This window comes from Pan troglodytes, chromosome 1 (genome assembly GCF_028858775.2).
Source record: "Pan troglodytes isolate AG18354 chromosome 1, NHGRI_mPanTro3-v2.0_pri, whole genome shotgun sequence".
Lineage (NCBI taxonomy): Eukaryota > Metazoa > Chordata > Mammalia > Primates > Hominidae > Pan > Pan troglodytes.
In genome coordinates this window covers 208,738,527-208,748,061 of record NC_072398.2, presented here as the reverse complement: position 1 = coordinate 208,748,061, position 9,535 = coordinate 208,738,527, and the positions used below count along the sequence as shown (strand labels likewise).

At 49.8% G+C, this 9,535-nt stretch overlaps 1 long non-coding RNA gene across 1 annotated transcript in view; it reads left to right on the top strand.

Annotated features, from left to right (window-relative positions):
* Window positions 1-1,461, top strand: part of LOC129143479 (uncharacterized) — a 109,487-nt gene extending 108,026 nt beyond the window's left edge. The window contains exon 6 of the long non-coding RNA XR_010154773.1: window positions 1,012-1,461. This is a non-coding gene — a long non-coding RNA (uncharacterized LOC129143479). The remainder of the gene's footprint in view (window positions 1-1,011) is intronic.
* Window positions 1,462-9,535: the final 8,074 nt, after the last annotated feature.

Sequence of the window (9,535 nt, the reverse complement as noted above, 5' to 3'; positions counted from 1 at the left end):
TCCCTCCAGTAGAGCTGTAACATCCTCTCAGGCCGGATGCCTTACTCGTTCATTCACTCACTTCTTTACTCATTTGTTCACTCAGGTTCATTCACTCACTTATTCACTAATTTATTCACCATCATTCATTCATTCACTCATTCATTCATGCATTCATCTGTTCATTTATTCACTAATTTACTCATTCATTCATCCATTCACTCATTCATTCATTTATTCACTCACCACTCCTTCATTCGCTCATTTACTCACTTGTTCACTAATTTCTTCATTCACTATCATTCATTCATTCACTCATTCATTCATGCATTCACTTGTTCATTTATTCACTAATTCACACATTCATTCATCCATCCATTCACTTACTCATTTGTTCACTCATTCACTTTTTTTATTTACTCACCACTCATTCATTCACTCATTCACTTCATTTGTTTACTTATTTATTCACTCACCACTCCTTCACTCACTCACTTATTCATTCATTTATTTACTTGTCATTTATTCACTTTAGTTAGAAAGAATCAGCAAAAAAAAAAAAAACAAAAACAAAAACAAAAAAGAACATAGACAAATAAAGCTAGAATAAATTGCCTAAGTGTTATGAGGAAACCAACCAGGGGCTGAGGTGGCAAAGAGCAAGGACTCTGCTTTGGAGGAGGCAGTCAGGAAAGTGTTTGTGGGGTGACAGCCACGCTGAGCCCTCCATGAGAAGAGGGGAGGGGTGGGGATTCCAGGCAGAGGAGGAGCACGGGCCCATCCCTATGTCTGAGAGATGCCCTGGCTGGAGTGAAGCCACGGAGGACGGGGTGGTGGGAGTGAGGCTGGGGAGTGGAGCTTGGGCTGGGCCTGCAGGAGGGGAGGAGGCTGGAGGATGGATGGGGCAGGGTCAGGGTGAACGAAACAACTCACTCCTTTCCTCCCACCTGGGGAGGCCCCAGAGCCAGCCCTTTCCTTGGGTCCTGCGTAGGGCAGGGCAGGTCCACCTGGAACTTCTGTCTCAACCCCCAGACGTACCAAACAGGACCCTCCAGCCTGCCCAGGTGCAAGACCCTGCTGGGCCTGGGTGAGGTGAGATGCACCAGTGCCAGCTCCAATCTGCCCTTGCCAAACGCTGTTCCAAATTGGCTCCGTGAAACCAGAACCGTGAAATCCCATCAGGACAGCTGGAGGTAAGCACAGCGGTGGAAGGATTTAGACCACGTCGAAACGGCTCATGGACAAGAGGGTGAGAACCCGTGGACTCCTGGGCAAAGGCACCATCGGGAACATTAAGAAAGCAATCCCACCTCAAACCCACAACCAAAATATTTTATAAGAACCCTCCCTTCCCCCCCCCCACTCTCTTTTTGTCAAGTAAAGGATACACACGGCCTTTCTACTTGTAACCTGGCCAAGAATAATTTGTGGCAGGAAAGTTTGAGCATTTGTCAAAATAAAATAAAAATGTAAAAAAAAAAATTGCGAGCACTTGAGTGTACATTTGTGTGAAACTAAACAGAGGGAAAGTTATTTAGGTGGTAAAATGTCTCTGCGTTTCCCTCCTGCCCCCTGTCCCCTGACACACGGCCCCCCTCCCCAAGTGTTGAAAACGTGATTGTTCGGGTATTTGTTTTGTTAATCTCCCACCAGGGCTGAGGGGCTGCAGGCTGGGTTTCTTCTTGTTCACGCAGGGCCCTGGCTGCCAAACAAGTTTCCCCCCACCTAGCCCAGGGCCAGGGACTGGTGCACCTGTTCCCTGCCCGTCTAGGGGAACGGTGGGGTTGGGGGAGTAAGTTTTTGTCCTTCCAGCAAAGGTAGCTTTGCCCCACCTGAGACCCCAGCTCCTTGAGGATACTTAATATGAGAACTCACCTCCCTATCACCCCCTGAAGCCGTGGGGTCTGGCCTACACCCCTGGGTGGTGCTGAGGCCTGAGGGGAGTGCCAGGCTCCAGGTGAGGTCTGGCATAGTGGTGAAGAGAACCAGGCAGAGGAATCATCCAGACCTGGGTTTGAAGCTGACGCAGCCATTTGCTGATTGGATGAGTGACTTCACTTCTCTGTGACCCAGTTTCTCATCTGTAAATGGAGTCAAAGATAGTAGCTACTTTGCAGCATAGTTGGGAGGGTTGAAGGGACTCACATGGGGGAAGGGATTAAGACACTCCTGGGCACACAGTGGCTATTTAATAAACCTGAGTGCTTACTATTGATGGGCTTTAAGCAGCATTGGAGGCTTCAAGAGGATGGTATTTTGCTTCTCTGTGACTCAATTTCCCTCTCTGTAAAATGGGGATAATGGCTTGGCCCCCCTCATAGTGTTGTTAGGAAGATTGAGTGAAATGAGCAAAATCCTCAGGCAAGCGAGAGGCACATGGTATGTGCTTATTAAGAATTAGCTGTAGTATTGTCACGTCTTTGCTCTATCCTGTCATACAATTTCCTTTTGAGTCAACAAAGAAGGAAGGAAACAAGTGTTCATGGGCAGCTGCCATTGGCCAGGCCTGGCACGAGATGCTTTTCCATGAGTGACCTTGCCGCCTGTCCCTAATGCGTTCCCACACAGACCTTGGTCTCCTTTTGCAGGTGAAGAAACTGAGGTTTGGGCAACTCAGCAGGTTAATGGTGAGCTAGGAGGAGAGCCCAGGCTTTTCTGATTTGGGTTCAGGAGATTCCTTTTAGGGCTGAGTCCTGCATGGGCTGGACCAGACCAGAAGGAGGGGGTAGATGGCGGTGCTGATGGTGATGATGATGGTGATGATGATGGGTGCTGGGCGGGTGCTATGTGAAGTTTGTTACATATGTGATCACATTGGGCTCTCCCTACAATCTTATGAGGTAGATTAATCATCTCCATTAGACAGATAAGGAAACTGAGGTTCAGGAAGACCCTGAGCATTTGCCTTGACTCCTCTGTGCTACCAGCAAGGAACCCAGGGCTTGGCACCTAGCACATCATTGATGCTTAATACCCAGCTGTTCCTATTTCCTTTATCTTGCCCTCACCCTTTTCCCTAGAGGGGTCGGACCATGAGAGCTAAAAGGCCCAAGCCAAAGCCCAACTCACTCATTTAACAGATAGGGAAATTGAGTCCAAGGTCAGGGGAGGATCTTGACTAAATCAGGCAGAGAAAGCCAGGCCTGATGGTCAGTGGAGGCCCAGATAATTGTCTGGGGGCTGCAGGAGGGGAGGAAGGGATGGAGGAGATGTAGGTGGCCAGGGGGAGGGCCTGGCTGCTGCTTTAGAAGAGAGGGTAGGCGAGAGCAGGTCTGGGAGGAGGAAGAGCCCTCGGGCACTCCCCACTCACACTTTATAGCTTGACTGCTCCCCCTACCCAAAACACAGCCTTCCTTGCCTCTTTCCCTCCCATCATGCCTCTCCTTGCCCCCTCCTAGCCCTCCCTTTGGTGAGACTCCAGCCTAGGAGCTGGGACCTGGTCCCAAGACTCTAGAAACTTGAGTAAGCCCCTTCCTCCCTGGGGAACCCATAAAATGAGGGACAGTGGCATGTACCTCCCCTGCAGGTGACAGGACAAATGAGGTAATGCAGGTGAAAGGCTGGAAACTAGACAGAAATGGGAGTTGTTGTTATTTTTATTATTACTACATCAGATAACTGGTTGGACTGCATTTTTCTCTGGTTGCCCCCGGGGCCCTGTAGAAACAGCTTCAAATTGTGCTGAAAATTGCTGAGGACACAAATCGGGAAATCTGGGCTCTACCCTCACTCCCTCCTGACTCATGGGGCACTTTGGACAAGATCTGGTTCCTGTCCCTCTCTTGGTCCCTGTCTCCCATCTGGATGGTGCAGGTGGACGACATGTTCTGTCTCTGTCCCTGGAACTTTGTAGGTGGCAGCTCTTGGCCTTGTTTGGGTTTGAGGAGGCGCCACTGGGACCAAGGGAGTGGGGAGACCAGGCAAGGATGGGTCCATGGCAGCCCCCTGGGTGCCTGAACCAGACGCTTACTGGGTCTGACCATGGACGTGAGTGAGTCCTCCCCACGCCTCTTGCTATCCGCTCCCTGAAACATCTTGGGAAAGGAGAGTTGGCCCATTCTGAGACCTCATTCTGGTGGCAAGCTTCAGCCAGGGAGGCACCCCAGTTGGCAGGGACAAAGGCTGAGCTTGCCCCAGGGCTGCCAGGGAGAGGAAGCTGGGGAAGGAGAGAAGTGCCTTTCAGGGCATCGAATTCAGGAGCAGAAGGTGGACGTCTGCAGGGACTGGGGACACGAGTGTGCACATCGCCACCTAGGCCCCAAGGAAGGCAGTGCAGCCCCCACCGGGCTCCAGGACCATCTCTTGGGTTCTTCCTACCCACAGGCACGCGCTGTGTGCCCTGCTGGCACTGGGACCTGGGCAATCCCAGTGTGACCCACCACCCTGGCCTTTCAGGCATCCACAGCACAGACCGTGGCTGACCTTGGGGTGACACTGCTTTGGTTACCTGTCCCTGCTTTCTGACTTACCAGCTGACGGTGTGACCTTGGGCAAGAGACAGCCTCTCTGAGCCCATTTTCCGTCTGCAAAAAGGAGGACTATTTGCTCCCTTGCAGAGTTGCTAAGAGCCTGAGGAAGGATATTGCCTGTGATGTACCTAGCATGGAGCCTGGGGCATGGTGAGTTTTCAGTGGCCAGTCATTCCCTGTCTCCCTCCTCTACAAATGAAGTCCTAGGATGCTAGGAGAGCACTGGAAAAGAAGCAGTGCTGCTTGGAGGCATCAGGAGGCTTCACAGAGAAGAGAGGACATTATAGTAGGGTTTTGAGGGATGTACAGGAGTTTCCTTGATATACCAGGGCTCTGTGCAAGCAGGAACCATAAATGTCATGGTTTCTCAAGTGCCTAGTATGTAACAGAAGCTCAATAAATATTTGCTGTTTGAGTGGTTGGCATTCCAAGTAGCAGGACTGTGTAGGAGAGGCATGGAGGTATGCACAGTCTGGTCTCAACAGTGGATGAGAAATTTAATTCCTCTTCTGGGCCCCCACGGTGCTTTGCCACTTTGTCTACGGAAGGCCGTTGTATACGTGGGTTCATGTGTCACGTCTCCTGGAGGACTGTGGACACCCCAAGAGTGGTCTGTCTGCTCACTCACCTTCACCTAACTCTCTAGGGTTCAGCCATGGATCCATGCTCAGGGAGGTGGATCCATGTTCAAATGAAGAATTGAAGCATGCTCCTGCGGATGACTGGCTAAGCCTTGTTTGGAGTGAGGGGTGTGTGTGTGTGTGTGTGTTGTAGGGGCTGCCTCCCGTGATCCTTCCCCCTCTTCCCAGGTAGTCAAGGGTAAAAAGGGTAAGGTCCAAACCCTTGACCCAGCCTTCCTGGGTCTTCCTGATTGATCTCTGTCCATTGTTCCAGCCTGGTAAATTTGTGCCCTACGAGAACAGTAAGCAAAGCAGAGGCCGGTGGGGGAGGCTGGGGCAAAGGGGTGCTGGTTTAGGTGGGGTGGTTAGCTCAGGGGCCTCCCTGAGAAGGTGACACTACAGCAGAGTGTTTCTCCTTCACCAGCTTCCCCTTCAGGCCCTGGGAGCAAAGCCTGCCCCACTTTCCTGGCTGGGCTGGGCACCCTCTGGTGCTCCATGGCCTTTGTGTGCACCTTCTTCCTGGCTCCAGGCTGCCAGGCCCAGCTGCTTCTGAACCATGTGACCCAGGCAATTCTATATGCCTTTCTTTGCCTCAGTTTCCTCATCTGTTAAATGGGGATAGAAATCACACCTGCTTCCAGGGTGGCTGTGGGCATTGCACTGTTATCAATTGCAGAAGGCTCAGGATGGCATCTTTACATCATAAACGCTCCAAAAATGGGGTCATATTAGTTATTATTGCACTTATCCTGTTTTTCTAGATGCACTGGCCATTGAGTCTTTCCTGATCCTCTGGAAATGAACATGGGAGGAGCTTCCTGGGGAAGCTTGGGCAAGACGGGAGAGTGAGGATGGTGCTTAGCAGGCCCCTCAGCTGCTGGACACAAACAGCAGCGAATGGTCCTGAGTCCTGCACATGCACGATCATCTCAAATCATTCTTCACCACGCCCCTGGGAAGGCGGCCTCACCCTGCACACGAGGAAACCCCTGAATCAGGAACGGGTGACTTGGCTCTGACTTGCAAGGGGCCGAACTGGGATTTGAACCCAGGTCAGCCTGATTCTAGGCAAAACTGCCTCCCTGGAGAAGTACCTTCCAGCCCATGTCAGGTTAACACTGACCGAGAGCTCTGTGGATCAAAGGGGCCAAAGTTAGTTTCTCCAAATGGACTGGAATTGGAGCAGATCTGGGAGGGGGGATATTTACGGGTTCCTGTGGCCATTCTCGGGAGAAGGCAGACACAGTGATTGTAGAGTTCATTCAACTGGACTCCCTCAGGATGGAGAGATAAAAGAGAGAGAGGAAGGAGCAAGAGAAAGAGGATGGATGGAGGGTCATTCCACGGGGAGGGCCACTCTGCCCACTAGCTGCTGATCAGCTTTGTGTGCAGTTGGTGCCCGTGAACCTCTGCAGGTGGCAGGCAGCCTCAGTTCCACATGCCCCTCTGGGGCCTCTCACTGTCACTGCCCTGTGAAGATACTCAATTTTCATTTTGCCCAGCGCAGAAACCCTCCAGGTGTGAGACGTGGAGGAAAGAGCACCAGGCCGGGGTCACAAAAACCAGGTACTGGCCCTGTCTTAGACCTTGAGTGAACTTGGGGAAGTCCCTTCTCTTTTCTGGGCCTTGTGATCCCCCTCTGTAAAATGGAGTAACGGCAAGAATGGGTGATGTACCTTTCAGCTCTAACATTGAATTTGACTGATCATTCATTCAGTCAACAAACATTTATTGAGCACCTGTTATGTGCCAGGCTCTGTTCCAGGTGTTCGGGTTATCAATGAGCCAATGAGAGGGAGACAGACAAATTCTACTCTCAAGGAGCTTGTACTCTTGATGGAGAGAGAGTGAACACACTAACAGTAAATAAGGTAATTCCATTTTTATTTTTATTACGTTTATTTTTCTTTCTTTCCTTTTTTTTGAGACAGAGTCTCGCTCTGTCACCCAGGCTGGAGGGCAGTGGTGTGATCACAGCTCTCTGCAGCCTCGACTTTCCAGCCTCAGGTGATCCTCCCACCTCAGCCTCTCAAGTATCTGGGACTACAGGTGCATTCCACCATGCCTGGCTAATTTTTTTGTACAGATGGGGTCTCCTTCTGTTGCCCAGGCTGGTCTTAAACTCCTAGGCTCCAGGAATCTGCCTGCCTCAGCCTCCCAAAGTACTGGGATTACAGGTGTGAGCCACCACACCAGCCTATTTTTATTTTTTTCTAAAAGGTCACCTTGGTTTCAGAAAATAATTTCAGATATCAAGAAGGAACAATAAAACACTGCCATGTGAGAGAGAGAAAGATGCTTTAGATGGGGTGATCAGAGAAGGGCTCCCTGATGAGGTGCTGTTTGAGCTGAACCTGAAGGATGAGCTCCATCGTGTGAGGATCTAGAAAGCTCCATCGTGTGAGGATCTAGAAGAGCAGGCAAGGCTGAAGGAATGGCAAGTGCAAAGGCCCTGAGGTGGGACTGAGGTGGGAGTGACCAAGGGATGGAAAGAAGTCCAGCGTGGCTGGGGTGGTGAACAAGGGGAGAGTTGTATGAAGTGAGAAAGGGGAGGTGGGCAGGGTGGATGGCTCTCAGTCAGGGAGGCACCACCCTCCCCAGTGAATATTTTCTGGTTGTCACAGGGACTGGGGGACAAGCTACTGGCATTTGGTGCTGGGAGGGATGACAAATGTTCTGCAATACCCAGAAGTCCCACACAATACTGTTATTTCCCCCATTAAGAAACATCGGGGCCAGACGCAGTGGCTCATATCTGTAATCCCAGCACTTTGGGAGGCCGAGATGGGCAGATTGTTTGAGCCCTAGAGTTCGTGACCATCCTGGACAACATGGCAAGGCCCTATCTCTATTTTTAAAAATGCAAAAATTAGCTAGGTGTGAAGGCGTGTGCCTGTAGTCCCAGCTACTCGGGAGGCTGAGGTGAGAGGATCACCTGAGCCTGGGGGGTGGAGGCTGCAGTGAGTCAAGATTGCATCATTGCACTCTAGCCTAAGTGACAGAGTGTAACCCTGTCTCAAAAAAAAAAAAAAAAAAAAAAAGAAAGAAAGGAAGAAGGGAAGAAAGAAAAAAAAGCAAGAAAGAAACATTGGATCCCATTTCATACCATTAAGATGGCTACTATCAAAAAAAACAGAAAATAGCTAGTGTTGGCAGGGATGTGGAGAAACTGGAAGCTTTGCGGACATTCCATTTGTGCTGGGAATGTGAAATGGTGCAACCACTGTAGAATACAGGATGGTGGTTCCTCAAAAAAAATCAAACACAGAATTAGCATATGATGCAGCAATTTCACTTCTAGGTGTGTACCCCAAAGAAATGAAAACAGGTTTTTTGTTTGTTTGTTTGTTTTGAGATGGAGTCTCGCTCTGTCACCCAGGCTGGAGTGCAGTGGTGTGATCTCGGTTCATGGCAACTTGTGCCTCCTGGGTTCAAGCAGTTCTCCTACCTCAGCCTTCTGAGTAGCTGGGATTATAGCTGGCTGCCACCACACCTGGCTAATTTTTTTTTTTTTTTTTTTTTTTTTAGAGACGAGGTTTCACCATGTTGGCCAGGCTTATCTTGAACTCCTGAGCTCAAGAGATCTGCCCGCTTCAGCCTCCCAAAGTGTTGGGATTACAGGTGTGAGCCGCTGTGCCCGGCTGAAAACACGGTCTTGAAGAGATAGTTGCACACCTATGTTCATAGCAGCATTATTCACAATAGCCAAAAGGTGAAGGCACCCCAGGCGTCCACTGATGGATGAATGGATATGCGCAATGTGGTATCTCCATACAGTGGAATATTATTCAGCCCTGAAGAAGAAGAAGAAAATTCTAACACATGCTGCAACATGGATGAACTTTGGGGACATTATATCCAGTGAAATAAGCCAGGCACAAAATGACAAATATGGTATGATTCCAGTTATATGAGGCACTTAAGGGAGTCAGATTCATAGAGGCAGAAAGTAGGATGGTGGCTGCCAGGAGCTGGGGAGGAGAGGAAACTGGGAGTTATTGTTTAACGACAGAGATGAGTATGGGAAGATGAAAAAGTTCTGGAGGTGGAAGCACAGCCATGTGAATGTGCTTCACACTAGTAAACTGTGCACTCAAAGAGGTTAAGATGGTAAATTTTAAGTTACATGTATTTTACTACAATTTGAAAAGAAACATTGGGCCTGATGCAGTGGCTCACACCTGTAATCTCAGCACTTTGGGAGGCCGAAGCAGGTGGATCACTTGAGGTCAGGAGTTTGAGACCAGCCTGGCCAACATGGGGAAACCTCGTCTCTACTAAAAATATTAAAAAATTAGCTGGGGGTGGTGGTAGGCGCCTGTACTCCCAGCTACTTGGGAGGCTGAGGCAGGAGAATCACTAGAACCTGGGAGGCGGAGGTTGCAGTGAGCTGTGATTTCACAACTGTACTCCAGCCTGGGGAACAAAGCGAGACTCCATCTCAAAAAAAAAAGAAAAGAAAAAAGA